The following is a 17,379-nucleotide window of genomic DNA, read 5'->3' as shown; positions in this document are numbered from 1 at the left end:
TAAGTGGGTATAAAATTTTGCCACTTTCTTAATCTTTGGGTTTCTGAGGACAATTTGCAGAAAATACAAAACATCCACCCCATCCTCCTCCCAAACCCATGCCCCATAAAAACCATTAGGCCCATCAATAATTCTCCACTTTGATCTTTGCTGCCCTATCCAAATGTTCTACTAACTTACACTCCAGTGTGTCTGTTGACCCAGAATCTCCCCAAAACAGGTGGTACAAAGAGCTATCAAATAGATTTGGTATTAAGTCAACTAGCTAGCCATTGGGGAAAATTTTAAGCTGGATCCCTACCTCATTCCATATACAAATGAATCAGTTACATGTTTAAATATGAAAAGATACTTTAAAATGGCTATTTTTTACAATTAAAATCTTGGTTTCTAGATTATAACTCTAAACATGACCTAAGATCCAAAAGCCTTAAGTGGGGGAGGGAGGAGGGAGAGGAAGGAGCCTACAAAAATTAAAATCACATATAATAAAATATGAATGGGGGTGGGGACTACATAAAAATCGGTAACAAAGGGTTAATTTCCCTAATAAGCAAAAAGCTCTTAAGAATTAATAAGCAAACCCATCACAAAAATGAGCAAAGTACATGAACAAGCAGTTTACTTAAAAAATACACAAATAACATTGGGGTAAACACGGAACCTCAGTCATAAATGAAACGCAAATAAAACTTTCGCCATTGTTGGGAGGGGGTGGTTGTCCATACTCACGGGCCCCATGAAGCCATGGTGGGTTGGTGCTTGGACCTAAGGTCCACTTGGGTTCCCTAGTACTTCATCTCCAGGATCATCCCTTAAGCATGTGGTCACCCATTGCATGATTTCCCAGGTGGATGGGAGCCACAGCATCAAGCATTGCACCTGAGACTGCCCCCAGGGTCAGCCATCAACTGTTGCACATTTCTGAAACTGGCCTAATGGATCATTAACCAAGTCGATTATGCAATTCAGGCCAAAAATCCATTTCCTGTTTCCCAAATCAAATGAATCCCAACAAAATCAAGCATTAAACATCAAGCAAAATGAACCCCTAGGAGGGCACAAAAAGTACCAAACATACCATTTCCATAAACCTTCTCAAAGCTTCCTATGAAATATTCAGTCCACATAAAAATTGTGTGCTTGCCCAACTGCCCTCCCCTGCCAGCCTGGTCGCCCCCAACGGCCCTCCCCTGCAGGCCAGTTCACCCCCAACTGCCCTCCCCTGCTGGTCTGATCTCGCCCCCAACGGCCCTCCCCTGCCAGCCTGGTCGCCCCCAACAGCCCTCCCCTGCCGGCCTGGTCGCCCCCAACAGCCTTCCCCTGCTGGTCTGATCTCGCCCCCAACTACTCTCCCCTGCTAGCCTGGTTGCACTGCCAACGGCCCTCCCCTGCCGGTCTGGTCACCCCCAATGGCCCTCCCCTGCCAGCCTGGTCGCCCCCAAGTGCCCCCCCCATGGCCAGGCTGCGCCCCCAACTACCCTCCCCTGCCGGCCAGGTTGTCCCCCCAACCGCCCTCCCCTGCCGGTCTGGTCGCCCCCAACTGCCCTCCCCAGCCAGCCTGGTCGCACCCAACAGCCCTCCCCTGCCAGCCTGGTCGCCCCCAAGTGCCCCCCCCCCCCGATGGCCAGGCTGCGCCCCCAACTACCCTCCCCTGCCGGCCAGGTTGCGCCCCCAACCGCCCACCCCTGCTGGTCTGGTTGCCCCCAACTGCCCTCCCCTGCTGGTCTGATCTCGCCCCCAACTGCCCTCCCCTGCTGGTCTGATCTCGCCCCCAACTGCCCTCCCCTGCTGGTCTGATCTCGCCCCCAACTACCCTCCCCTGCCGGTCTGGTTGCACCGCCAACAGCCCTCTCCTGCTGGCCTGGTCACCCCCAATGGCCCTCCCCTGCCAGCCTGGTTGCCCCCAACTGCCCTCCCCTGCTGGTCTGATCTTGCCCCCAACTGCCCTCCCCTGCCGGCCTGGTTGCGCCCCCAAATGCCCTCCCCTGCTGACCTGGTTGCCCCCAACGGCCCTCCCCTGCCGGCCTGGTCATCCCCAACGGCCTTCCCCTGCCGGCCTGGTGGCCCCCAACGGCCCTCCCCTGCCGGCCTGGTGGCCCCCAACGACCCTCCCCTGCTGGCCTGATCATGCCCCCAACGGCCCTCCCCTGCCAGCCTGGTGGCCCCCAACGGCCCTCCCCTGCCGGCCTGGTCGCCCCCAACGTCCCTCCCCTGCTGACCTGATCTCACCCCCAGCTGCCCTCCCTTGCTGGCCTGGTTGCCCCCAACAGCCCTCCCCTGTTGGCCTGATCTTGCCCCCAACTGCCCTGCCCTGATGGCCTGATCTTGCCCCCAACTGCCCTGCCCTGATGGTCTGATCTCACCCCCAGTTGCCCTCCCCTGATGGTCTGATCTCGCCCGCAACTGCCCTCCCCTCCCGGCCTGGTTGCGCCCCCAACGGCCCTCCCCTGCTGGCCTGGTCGCCCCCAACTGCCCTCCCCTGCCGGTCTGATCTCGCCCCCAACTTCCTTCCCCTGTTGGCCTGGTTGCGCCCCCGATGGCCCTCCCCTGCTGGCCTGTTCGCCCCCAATGGCCCTTCCCTGCCGGCCTGGTCACTCCCAACTGCCCTCCCCTACAGGCCAGTTTGCCTCCAACTGCCCTCCCCTGCCGGCCTGATCTTCCCCCCAACTGCCCTCCCTTGTCAGCCTTATCGCCCCTAACCACCTGCCAGCCTGATCTCACCCCTAACCCCCTGTCAGCCTGATCTTTCCCCTAACTGCCTCTGCCTCAGCCCCCACCACCATGGCTTTGTCTGGAAGGAATTCGGACATCTGGAAGATAGCCAGTTGACCCAGTCTAATTAACATATTACCCTTTTATTAGTATAGATGTCCTCTTCCACCTCTGCCCATCCCCCTCTACCCCTGTAATCATCACACTGTTGTACATGTCCATGAGTTCACAAAGCAACATGTTTTTATAAAAGTAACAATCCGTGCCACAATTAATTAAGGTGCAAAGGCCAATTATTATAAATAAATATTCATTGATCTTTTTTTTAAATTATTTTTTTACTAGAGGCCTGGTGCACGGATTTCTGCACTGGTGAGGGCGTGGCCTGCGGGGATCAGCCTAGCTGTGGGAACGCCGCTCATCCCAGTCAGCCAAGTGGCGCTCCCACTGTGGGAGTGCACTGACCACCAGGGGCAGCTCCTGTGTTGAGCATCTGCCCCCTGGTGGTCAGTACGCGTCACAGCAACTGGTCAACTGGTCATTCTGGTCATTCTGCTGTTTGGTCTCTGGGCTTTTATATATATAGACTAGAGGCCCTGTGCCTGAAATTCATGCACGGGTAGGGTCCCTAGGCCTGGCTGGTGATCAGGATCAATCAGGGCATTTTGGCTGCCGGCTGGGGCCTTCCTTCATTCCACACCACACCCTGGTGGTCAGCGCACGTCATAGTGAGCGATTCAATTCCCGGTCTCCCGGTCGAACTCCTGAGGGGATACTTTGCATATTAGCCATATATATATATATATATATATATATATATATATATATATATATATATATATATATTATATGTAATTCTTTATTGTAGACAGTATTACATATGTCCCTTTTCCCCCCCCTTTAATCCCCTCCAACCCAACCCTGTCCCCCCCGCCCCCCCAGGACCTCACTCCCACATTGTCTGTGTCCATGGGTCATGCATATATGCATGCAAGGTCCTTGGTTGATTACCTCCCAACCACCCACCCTTCCCTCTGAGATTCCACACCCTGTTCAATGCTTCCATGTCTCTGGATCCACACTGTCTATCAATTTATTTTGTTAATTATTTTCCATATATGAGTGTGATCATGGGATACTTGTCTTTCTCTCACGGATTTATCTCATTTAGCATGATACTCTCCAGATCCCACCATATTGTCTCAAAGGGTAATAGATTCTTCTTCGTTACTGCTGCATAGTATTCCATGCTATAAATGTACCACAGCTTTTTTACCCACTCACCTACTGATGGGCACTTGGGTTGTTTCCAGATCTTAGTTATTGTAAATTGTGCTGCTATGAACATCAGGATGCATACATAATTTCTGATTGGTGCTTTGGATTTCTTAGGTTATATTCCTAGAAGTGGGATCACTGGGTCAAATGGCAGATTCATATTTCACTTTTTGAGGAAACTCCATACCATTTTCCATAATGGCTGCACCAGTCTGCATTCCCATTAGCTGTGTACCAGAGTTCCCTTTTCTCCACATCCTCACCAGCACTTGACATTTGTTGATTTGTTGATGGTAGCCATTCTGACAGGTGTGAGATGATACCTCCTTGTCATTTTAATTTGCATCTTGATGATGATGATCAGGGACAGGGACATTGAGCATTTATTCATATATCTCTTGGCCATCTGTACTGGTGTGTCCTCTTTCGAGAAGTGTCTATTTAGGTCCTTTGCCCATTTTTTTATTGAATTGCTTATTTTCCTTCTGCTAAGTTGTATGAGTTCCTTATATATTCTGGATATTAACCCTTTATTAAATGTATCATTGCCAAATATGTTGTCCCATACAGTGGGCTCCCTCTTCGTTTTGTTGATTGTCTTTTGCTGTACAGAAGCTTTTTATTTTGATGTAGTCCCATCTGTTTTTTTCTCCTTAATTTCCATTGTCCTAAGAGATGTATCAATAAAGATATTGCTATGACATATGTCTGATATTTTGCTGCCTATAGATTCTTCTAAGATTTTTATGGTTTCCCATCTTACATTCATGTCCTTTAGCCATTTTGAATTTATTTTTGTGTATGGTGTAAGTTGGTGGTTTGGTATCATTTTTTTGTCCAATTTTCCCAACACCATTTATTGAAGAGACTGTCTTGACTCCATTGTATGCTCTTGCCTCCTTTGTCAAATATTAATTGAGCATAATAGCTTGGGTCTACTTCTGGGTTCTCTATTCTATTCCATTGGTCTATGTGTCTGTTCTTGTGCCAGTACCAGGCAGTTTGTAGAACAGCAGCTTTGTAATATAGCTTGATATTTGACATTGTGAGCCCTCCAACTTTGTTGTTCTTTCTCAGGATTGCTGTGAATATCTGAGGTCTTTTTTTTATTCCATATGAATTTTTGGAGAGTTTTGTTCTAGGTCTGTGAAATATTCCATTGGTATTTTAATGAGGAGTGCATTGAATCTATAAATTGCTTTGGGTAGTATGGTCATTTTAATTATGGTGTTTCTACTAATCCATGAACACAGTATATTCTTCAATCTGTTTATGTCTTCCTCTATCTCTTTTTTTAATGTCCAGTAATTTTCTGAGTACAGGCCTTTTACTTCCTTAGTTAAGTTTATTTCTCTCTCTTTTTTTAAATATATTTTATTGATTTTTTACAGAGAGGAAGGGAGAGGGATAGAGAGTCAGAAACATCGATGAAAGAGAAAAATCGATCAGCTGCCTCCTGCACACCCCCCACTGGGGATGTGCCTGCAACCAAGGTATATGCCCTTTACTGGAATCGAACCCAGGACCTTTCAGTCCGCAGGCTGACGCTCTATCCACTGAGCCAAACCGGTTTCGGCATAAGTTTATTTCTAAGTATCTTAATTTTTTTTGTTGCTATGGTAAATGGGATTGTTTTTTAGTTTCTCTTTCTGTGAGTTCATTATTGGTGTATAGAAAAGCCATAGATTTTTGGGTGTTATTTTTGTATCCTGCTACATTGCTGAATTCATTTATTAATCTAGTAGTTTCTTGATGGAGTCTTTGGGGTTTTTTATGTACAATATCATGTCATCGGCAAATAATGACAGTTTTACTTCTTCTTTTCCAATTCAATGCCTTTTATTTCTTCTTCTTGTCTGATTGCTATGGCTAGGACTTCCAGTACTATGTCCAACAGGAGTGGTGAAAGTGGACATCCCTGTCTTAGGTAAAATGGTTTTAGTTTTTGCTCATTGAGTATGATGTTGGCTGTAGGTTTGTCATATATGGCCTTTATCATATTGAGATATGCTCCCTCTATTCCCACTTTTCTGAGGTTTTTTTTTCAGAAGTAGGTGTTGGATTTTGTCGAATGCTTTTTCTGCATCTATCAATATGATCATGTGATTTTTGTCTTTCAGTTTGTTTATGTGATGTATCACATATATTGATTTGCGAATATTGTACCAGCCTTGCTTGTCTGGAATAAATCCCACTTGGTCATGGTATATGATTTTTTTGATATGTTATTGGATCCAATTTGCTAATATTTTGTTGAGGATTTTAGCATCTATGTTCATCAGGGATATTGGCCTGTAATTCTCTTTCTTTGCAGTGTCTTTATCTGGTTTTGGAATTAGGATAATGATGGCCTCATAAAAAGACTTTGGAAATGTTCCTTCTTCTTGGATCTTTTAAAATAGTTTGAGGAGTATACTAGTAGGTGTCAGTTCTTCTTTGAATGTTTGGTAAAACACCCCTCTGAAGCTGTCCTGACCTGGACTTTTGTTTGCTGGGAGTTTTTTGATTACTGCTTCTATTTCATCAGTTGTTATTGGCCTATTCAGGTTTTTTTATTCTTCCTGCTTCCGTTTTGGGAGATTGGATTTTTCTAGGATTTGTCTATTTCATCTACATTGTCCAGCTTGCTGGCATATAGCTGTTCATAGTATTTCCTTACAATCCTTTGTATATTTGTGGTGTCAGTGTTACTCCTCCATTTTTGTTTCTGATTTTATTTATTTGGGTCCTTTCTGTTTCTTGATGAGATTGGCTAATGGTTCATCAATTTTGTTTATCCTGTCAAAGGACCAGCTCTTTGTTTCATTATTTCTGCTATAATTTTTATTATTGCCTTCCTTTTGCTTACTCTGGGCTTTTCTTGTTGTTCTCTTTCTAGTTTTTTAAGTTGTAGGGTTAAATAGTTTATTGCTGATTTTTCTTGTTTTTAAGGTATGCCTGTAGTGCTATGAACTTCCCTTTTAGGAATGTTTTTCATGTGTCCCAGAGATTTTGGATTGTTGTGTGTTCATTTTCATTTGTTTCCAGGAAGTTTTTGATTTGTTTCTTCATCTTGTTGGTAACCCATCCATTGTTTAATAAAATGGTATTTAGCCTCCATGAGCTTGAATATATATATTTTTTACTGTAGTTGATTTCTAATTTCATTCCAGTGTTATCTGAGAAGATGCTTGATAAGATTTCAATCTTCTTTAATTATAGGAACTTGTTTTGTGTCCTAATATGTGGTGTATGTTTGTGAATGACCCATGTGCACTTGAGAAGAATGTATATTCTGCTTCCTTGGGGTGAAATGTTCTATAAATGTCAATTAAATCCATCTGATCCAGTGTGTCCCTTAGAGTCACTGTTTCCTTGTTAAATTTTTGTCTAGAAGATCGAGCCAGTGAAGTCAGCAGGGTGTTAAAGCCCCATAATATGACTGTATTGTTATCTATTTCTCCCTTAAAGTCCTCTAGAAGTTTTTTTTTTTTTTAAATATATTTTGGTGGTTCTAATTTAGGTGCCTGTATGTTTACCAGAGTTATATTCTCTTGTTTGATCGATCCCTTTAGTATTATGTGGTGACCTTTGTTATCTTCTATGATGGCCTTCATTTTGAAGTCTATTTTGTCATACATGAGTATTGCTACTCCAGCTTTTTTTTTTTCTTTTCCTTTTGCAGAGAAAAGTTTTTTTTCCATCTCTTCACCCCCATCCTGTGAGTCTTTTGGTCTGAGATGGGTCTCTTGTAGACAGCATATAGTTGAGTCATGTTTTCCTAGCCATTCAGCTGCCATTTGATTGGAGCATTTAATCCATTTATATTTAAGGTTATTATTGATAGGCACTTATTTATTTGCCATTTTAATTCTGTAAGCCTAGGTTTCTCTCTTTATTTCTTCTTTTCAAACCAGCATTCCCTTTAGCATTTCTTATAATGCTGGCTTGGTGATGATATATTCCTTTAGCCTTTTCTTGTCCGGGAAGCTTTTTATTTGATAGTCTATTTTGAATGAGAACCTTGCTGGATATAGTAATATTGATTTCAGATCCTTGCTTTCTATTACCTTGAGTACTTCATGCCATTCCCTTCTGGCCTATAAAGTTTCTGATGAGAAATCAGGTGTCAGCCTTATGGGAGCTCCTTTGTAGGTAACAGTTTGCTTTTCTCTTGCTGCCTTTAAGATTCTCTCTTTGTCTCTAATTTTGGGCATTTTAATTATGTATCTGGGTGTGGGCCTGTTTTGGTTCTTCTTGCTTCGGGTTCTTTGTGCTTCCCAGACTGGTGTGACTTCTTCCTTTACCAATTTAGGGAAGTTTTCTGTCATTATTTCTTCAAACATGTTCCCTAGCCCTTTCTCCCTTTCTGCCTCTTCTGGCACACCTGCTATTCAAATATTGTTCCATTTCACATTGTTCCACTGCTCTCTTAAGCTGTTCTCTTGTTTTTTAACTGTGTTTTCTTTTTGGGTCCCTGATTGAATGATATTTTCAACCCTGTCTTCTAATTCACTGATTCTTTCCTCAGCTTCCCCTAATCTGCTGTGTATTCCTTTCAATGTATTCTTTATTTGTGCTATGTCATTCTTTATTTCTGTTTTTATAATTACTATATCTTTACTCATACTGTTGAGCATCTTTACCATAATTATTCTTAACTCTGTATCAGATAAATTTCTTATGTCCATATCATTTATCTCTTCTTCTGGAGAATTCTCTTGTTCTTTCATTTGTGGGTTCTTTGCTTCCTCATTTTGGCTGCCAGTCTCTATACAGTCTTAACTTTCAGTCTTTGGTTATCAGTGTTCTCTCCAGTGAGTCTTCTGTTGATTATTCAGGAAGTTTTTCTGCATTTTAGTTGTAATTCAATTTGGTCCTGGGAGCATGTTTGTGCAGCATCCACTAACTCCCCTACCATTTTTAACTTGGGAGCTGCCGACATCCATGGGTCAGTCAACTGCGTCCTCTACCTCAGAAGTCTATTCATTGATCTTTTAGAGAAATAATAATAATAATAATAATAATAATAATAATAGTAATAATAAGTGACTAAGTCCCTGGATGAGGCCTAATATAAGGAGGGCCTAGAAATGGGCAGAGTTTTTACCCACTTTCAGGTTTTTTTAAATATGGGCAAAATTACATAAAAATAAATGTCCCTTCTTTGTCAAATGACATTCTGTTACCATAATGTGTGTTTTCTTGGACATTTTTAGTCATCTTATAATTCAACAAATGTAGAGATCCGTAATCACTGCCAGCCACTAGGAGTACTGCTCTCATGGGTTTATACTGGATTAGGGGAGATATACATTTATCAAATAAATAATCAAAAGAACTACATATGATGACAAGGTGCCTGAGCTCATAAAAAAGTTGGGGACAATGGGAAATGGGATATATCTAGGGAGGGATTCCACTTTAGAGATAATAGCCAGGAGGATCCCTTGGAGGAGGTGACTTTTTTTATGGGAGTACAAGGATAAGAAGGAGCTAGACATCCAAGGACAAGTAGCACTATTTCTGATTAATATCAATTAATAAAACATTATAGTTAATGTTTTTGGAGCACTTTACGATGTGCCTAGAACTGTCCCAGGCCCTTGATATGGATTACCTCACTTAATTATTTTGAAACTATGAGAATGTACCCTGAACATTTCTACAAGATGTACCCAAGTTTGCACTGCACTGCACAAAAATGAAAAAGGTAAATTACATCTAAAACACTGTGAATAGTTCAGGCAAATTAGTTTTTCAACAATGGTTACACTAAAAGGCCATTGCAATCACCATTTAATTTGAGTAATTGCTACCAGGTAATTGCTATTCTGGGGTTGGGTAATTTAGTGTCTCTACCATAATTTTCCTGTGTTCAAACATTCATATACTATAAATGAGTAAACTTTTCTGGTTTTACCTATTTCATTCTCTGTATCAATTAGGTATGTGTTCAGCTGCAAATAACAGAATCTTTACTTGGAGTGACACAGAAAAACAGAGGCTTCATCTCACTCGCCGAGCATTCCACAGGTAGGTGGTTCCTGGTGTGATTTCAGCAGCTCATCAGTGGCAGCACCAATGCCTCCACAAGTCTTTTGGCTTCTCTCTCAAGGCTGTAAGATGGTATCATGTCATTAGCCCAAGGCAGAAAGATGAGGAAAAGGACAGCTCAGTCAACTCTTTCCTATATCAGGAATGCAAATGCTTTGTTGATGCTCTTCCTTCTCTCCACCAGATAGCAAGATAAACTGGTATATGGATAGATACACAGCTAGCTAGACTGACAGAAAAATGTCTATTCAATAGCATTATCTCTCTCTCTCTCTCTCACACACACACACACACACACATCACACACACACACACACACACACACACGGGGATTTATCACTTAGATCTTGAAAGAATATCCAGAAAGATATATGCACTGCCTATAGTTTGTAAGGAATATGGAAGATAACAGGTAAAAAACTTTCAAATCATAAGAGACTAATTTGTGTAATTCTGTGTAAGTCAGTTTGAAAGCCTACATGAAATAGATAATTGTCCAGATAAATACTGTTTATCAAAATTGAATCCAAGTTTCCACAGAAAAAAACACAGAGCATAGTTTGAGAGCAGCGAGATAAAATGGATCCAGGCATTTTGGAGTGGGAAGCTGGGAAGAAGCCTAAAGGAGGCTCTGGGTGCAAGTGTCTGCTTCATCAGCATTTAGGTTATGAAATAAGCATATTCCATTTGAGAACATTCATTGAACTATAATACATCTATGGTTTGTGCAGTTTTCAGTATGTATATTATATTTTAAAGTTTTTTAATGAGGAAAAGGAAAAAGGCACCAGGCCCACATAGTTTTACAGGGGATTCTACCAAATCTTTTAAGATCAAATAATTACAATACTAGTTAAATTATTCCAGAGTAGAACCAAAGGAAAACTTCAAAATTATTTTTTATGAAGTATAACAATGACTCTAAACCATGTCAAAGACTGCATCTCAGAGTAAAATGATAAACTAACCTCACTTATGAATAGCAATATAAAAATCTTTAAATTCAAGCAAGCAAAATACAATATTAGATTTTAAAAATATATGTTATGCCTAGATGAGATATATCCTTTGAATTCAAGGTTGGTTCAATATTAGCAAAATTAAATTTTGCCAAAATTTAATACCCATTTATATTTTTAGAAATTCAATAACAGTGTAATTAATGAAAGTGTCATTAATGACTATGTAACATATACACTGAGTGGCCAGATTATTATGATCTCTGAATGCATAATAATCTGGCCACTCAGTGTATGTATACTATATATAACATCTATCTATCTATCTATCTATCTATCTATCTATCTATCTATCTAATTTGTATAGTACAATGCATATACATATATAACATACATACATAAAATATTTTTTCTCCAATAACGAAAATTTTACTTAACAATGAACCTCTAAAAACCTTCCCACTAAGGTCAGAAATAAGAAACAAAAAAGACAGGGGTGCCTCATATCCCCATACTACTTACTGTATCAAACATAGAAGCCAACTCAATTAGACAAAAGAGAGCAATCAGAGGTCAGTGAATTGGAAAGGAGGAAGTAGAACCATCTTTTACTGCAAATGATATCACTAAATACCATAACACCCTCAAAATAGTCACAGAAAAATAACTACTAAAAAATGAGAATTTAGTAAAGTACAGGTTTATACGATCAACATGCAAAAATCAATAGCCTTTCAATAATGTATAGAACATCCAGAAAGAAAGTCAATAAATGGCTGACTTGAACAACACTACAGACCAACTAGATCTAACAAATAGACGGAACTTTCTGCTCAGTAGAAGAATACACATTCGTTTCACGTACACATGAAACATCCTCAGGAGAAATCACACGTTAGGTCACAAAACAAGTCCTAACAAATTTAAGAGATCAAAATCATTCCAAGTATCTGTCCCATCAAATGATTCCCACGGAATGAAACTAGAAATAATAACTGTAAGAAAATGAGAACATTCATAAATATGTGGAAACTCAATAACACATTCTTGAATAACTATTTGGTCAAAGAGGAAATTAAAAGGACATCTAAAACATATCTTGAGACAAACAAAAATTAAATATAGTATGCCAAAACTTACAGAATGCAACAAAAGCAATATTAAGAGGAAAGCTTATGGTGACAAAACCTACATTAAAAAAGAGGAAAGGTCTCAAATAAACAACCTAACGTTACATGTCAAAAACCTAGAAAAAGAACAAACCAAGCTGAAAGTTAGAAAAAGAAAAAAAAAGTTAAAGTAGAAATAAATCAAATAGAACATAAAACACAATAGGAAATAAGTAGGAATTGATTTTTTGAAAAGATAAGCAATATCAACAAACCTTAGCTACCCTAAGAAAAAAAGAAATACTCAAATTTTAAACATCAGAAATGAAAGAGGAAACATTACAACAGATGACCAGGGAAAAAAAAGGATCATAAGAGATGATATGAACAGTTATATGCCAACAAATTGGATAACCTAGAAGAAATAGCTAAATTCCTGTAAACATACAACCTACCAAAACTGGATCAAGAAGAAATAGACCTCTGGCTGGGAGCATTGTCCCATACACCAAGAGGTTGCAGGTTTGATTCCCAATCAGGGCACATACCTGTGTTGTGGATTCGATTCCCAGTCGGGGCACATATGGAAGGGAGTAACTGATGCTTCTCTCACACATTAGTGTTTCTCCCTCTGAAATCAATAAAATCATATCCTTGGTTGAGGATTTGTAAAGGGAGTGGAAAAAGGGGGAGAGGCAGAGATAGAGAAACACTGAGGTGAGAGTGACACATGGATTGATTGCCTTCTGCATGTTCCCCAACTGGGCACTGAGCACACATCCCAGGTATGTGTCCTGACCGGGAATCGAACCAGCAACCTTTCAGTGCACGGGATGACGCTCATCCAACTGAGCCCTCCGGCCAGGCTTTAATCCATTTTGAGTTTATTCTTATGTGTGGTTGTTTGGGTTTGTCAAAGCTGGTTCAACAAGTTGGTAACATTTAGAAGAATGCTGTCATGTTGGGCATTTTATATAGATAAAAGTATAAATTATATTTATTTTATAGATTATTAATGTAGTATATTTTTATATGACAATGCATTGCTATTTATAACATATTTCATATATAATCACACAGATATAAGGTGATCTATCACATTGAATTATATACAGTTTATTATACTATACTACATTAGTTCTATTTTCTGATAGATTAATGTAGATTAGTGCTTCCTGCTCATTTGGTTCTTCTTAAAATGAAATTGAGACTTTGTCTCCTGAGCCTGAGCCTTGACAGACTTCTCTACAAAGTAGGAGAGGAACTGAATCACAGCTAACAGGACCCAGACCCTGGTGAGAGGGTGTTAGCCCTGGAACGCAGAGGGTGAGCATGGTGACCTGGCCAGCACCACTCCCTTACCACGGGGCTCACTGGGCCGGCCCCTCCCAGCCCCACAGGGACAGGAAAGCCCTTGAGAGCTGTGGGTGCCCTCTGGGTGTTTCCTAAGCCCTGGGCACTTCCCTAGGGTCTGGGTAGGAATCCAACAGCCGCAATAGTCTTACTGCTCTTGGCCGGGAAGAACAAAACAGTGCCCACCGCAATCACGACAAACTCATTTTGCTCTGAAGGTCAGGTTTTGCTTCCAGGACAGTTTAAACAATTGCTGAATATTGGAATTAACGTCATGAGAACGTAGAAGGTGATGGGGACCCGACTTGTGGAGGATACGGTTACGTGGCAGAGGACAACCCCGAAGACATTCACTGAGTGTCGTGTGCATCACCCACGCTGCGCGCCAGGGGCTGCTCTGTGTTCCACTCACATGCTCGGAACTGCAGTCAGGAGAGCAGCGCTGCAGAAGCTCCCACAGCTGCCGGGCCTGGGGTCCCTCCCTACTCCTGTATTCCACAGCTTGGCAGTCAAATTGATGCTGCTGAGGGCCAGACCCTGTCAAGGTACTTTAGTACTCTTAATAATTGGAAGAGGCTTAAATCCGGTTTGTATCAGATTACATGATATTATAGATTTTTAATAATACATTAGTACATATACTTTTATGATATAGTTTAATATGTGAAATATATATTCAATTATATATAATTAATGTTATACAATACTATATAACATAATTTATAGGTGATTAATATTGTCTTATATTTTTATATTACCACATTTATATTTACATCTTATTTCATGTATTATAATCATGCATGTATAATGTGATATATTACATATGAAGTTATATATAATTTATTATACAATACTATATTATGTTTCATGAAAGACTAATATAGCTTGTGGTTATATAATTATATTATTACATACTTATATATTTTGCATCATCTTGTACTTACATATGCATAGTGGGATATAATATTCTGCATTAAATGGTCAGTAATTTGTATTATATTATATTTAATTTGATTTTACTATTATTTTGTAAAATAATTTTTTATTATTGGAAGTATTACATATGTCCCTTTATTTTCTCTATTGACCCCCTCCAGCCTGCTCCCATCCCCCCTGCTCCAGGCACTCACCGCCTCATTGTCTGTGTCCAGGGGCCATGCATATAAGCATACAAGATCCTTGGTTGATTACTTCCCCTGCCTTCCCTCTGAGATTCCGCACTCTGCACCATGCTTCCTTGCCCCTGGATCCACTCCGTTCATCACTTATTTTGTTACTTAGATTCCACATATGAGTGAGATCATGTGATACTTGCCTTTCTCTGACTGACTTACTTCACTCAGCATGATACTCTCAGGTCCCTCCATGCTGTCTCAAAGGGTAAGAGATTCTTCTTTGTTACTGCTGCATAGTATTCCATGGTATAAACGTACCACAGCTTCTTTATCCACTCATCTACTGATGGGCACTTGGGCTGTTTCCAGATCTTAGCTATTGTAAATTGTGCTGCTATCAACATAGGGGTGCATACCTTCTTTCTGATTGGTGCTTCGGGTTTCTTAGGATATATTCCTAGAATTGGGATCACTGGTCCAAATGGCAGATCCATATTTAATTTTTGGAGGAAACTCCATACTATTTTCCATAAGGGATTTACTAGTCTGATTTCTCACCAGCCATGTGCTATGGTTCCCTTTTCTCCACGTCCTCACCAGCAGTTGTCATGTGTTGATTTGTTGCTGGTAGCCATTCTGACAGGTGTGAGGTGATATCTCATTGTGCTTTTAATTTGTATCTTTCTGATGATAGTGAATGAGCACTTATTCATATGTCTCTTGGCTATCTGTATGTCCACTTTGGAGAACTGTCTATTTAGGTCCTTTGCCCATTTTTCAATTGGATTGTTTTTCTTCCTTCTGTTAAGTTGTCTGAGTTCCTTATATATTTTGGATATTAATCCTTTTTCAGATGTATCATTTCCATATATGTTCTCCCATATGTTGGGCTCCCATTTCGTTTTGTTGGTGGTTTCATTTGTGGTGCAGAAGCTTTTTATTTTGATGTGGGCCCATTTGTTTATTTTCTTCTTAGTTTCCTTTGCCCTGGGAGATGTATCCCTAAACATAATGCTACAAGAGATGTCTGAGATTTTGCTGCCTCTGCTTTCTTCTAGGATTTTTATGGTTTCATGACTTACATTTAAGTATTTTATCCATTTTGAGTTTATTCTTGTGTATGGTGTACATTGGTACTCTGGTTTCATTTTTTTTGCTTGTATCTGTCAAATTTTCCCAACACCATTTACTGAAGAGACGGTCTTTTGACTCCATTGTATGCTCTTGCCTCCTTTGTCAAATATTGATTGAGCATAATGGCTTGGATCTATTTCTGGGTTCTCTGTTCTGTTCCATTGATCTCTATAGGCCTGTTCTTGTGCCAGTACCAGGCTGTTTGATTATGGTGCCTTTGCAGTATAACTTGAAATCTGGTATTGTGATTCCTCCAACTTTGTTTTTTATTTTCAAGATTGCTGCAGCTATTTAGGGTTCATTTAGTACCCTATAAATTCTTGGAGTATTTGTTCTAGAGATGTGAAATCTGCTGTTGGTATTTGAATAAGTATTGCAGTAAATCTGTAGATTTCTTTGGGTAGTGTGGACATTGTAATAATGGTGATTCTACCAATCCACGAACATGGTATATTTTTTCACTTGTTTACATTTTCTTCTCTATCTTTTTTGAACCTCCTGTAGTTTTCGAGTACAGGTCTATTGCCTCCTTGCTTAAGTTTATTCCTAAGTATTTTTATTCTTTTGTTGCAATGGTAAATGGGATTGCTTGTGTAGTTTCTCTTTCTAAGAATGCATTATTAGTGTATAAAAAAGGCATTGATTTTTGGGTGTTCATTTTGTGTCCTGCTACATTGCCAAGTTCATTGATTAAATATGGTAGTTTTTTGGTGGAGTATTTAGGGTTTTCTATGTACAATAAATATTATGTCACCTGCGAATAATGAGATTTTTACTTCCTTCTTTCCAATTTGGATACCTTTTATTTCATCTTGTCTGATCACTGTGGCTAGAACTTCTGGTACTATGTTGAATAAGAGTGGTGAAAGTGAGCATCCCTGTCTTGCTCCTGTTCTTAGAGGAAATGGTTTTAATTTTTGCCCATTGAGTATAATGTTCGCTGTAGGTTTGTCATATATGGTCTTTATCAAGTTGAATTATGCTCCCTCTATTCTCATTTTGCTGAGAGTTTTTATCAAAAATGGGTGTTAGATTTTGTCAAATGTTTTTTTCTGAATATATTCATATGATCATGTGATTTTTGTCTTTAAATTTGTTTTTGTGATGTATCACGTTTACTGATTTGCGAATACTGTACCAGCCTTGCATCCCTGAAACACATCCCTCTTGGTCATGGTGTATTATCTTTTTGATATATTACTGGATCCGACTTGCGAATATTTTGTTGAGGATTTTAGCAACTATATCCATCAGGGATATTGGCCTATAATTCTCTTTCTTTGTAGTGTCTTTATCTGGTTTTGGAATTAGGGTAATTCTGGCCTCATAAAAAAAGCTTGGAAGAGTTTGTTCCTCTTGGATTTCTTGGAATAGTTTGAGGAGTATAGGTGTTAGTTCTTCTTTGGTAAAACACCCTGTGAAGCCATCAGGACAAGGGCTTTTGTTTGCTGCGAGTTTTTTGTTTACTGCTTCTATTTCATCCATTGTTATTGGCCTATTCAGGTTTGCTGATTCAGTTTTGGGAAATTATATTTTTCTAGGAATTTGTCCATTTCATCCATATGTCCATTGTTGGCATATAGTTGTTCATAGTATTTCAGTACAATCCTTTGTATTTCTGTTGAGTCAGTGGTTATTTCTCTGCTTTGGTTTCTGATTGTATTTATTTGGGTCCTCTTT

This window comes from Eptesicus fuscus, chromosome 12 (genome assembly GCF_027574615.1).
Source record: "Eptesicus fuscus isolate TK198812 chromosome 12, DD_ASM_mEF_20220401, whole genome shotgun sequence".
Lineage (NCBI taxonomy): Eukaryota > Metazoa > Chordata > Mammalia > Chiroptera > Vespertilionidae > Eptesicus > Eptesicus fuscus.
The sequence above is the reverse complement of the archived record's forward strand: the minus strand, read 5'-3'. Positions refer to the sequence as shown.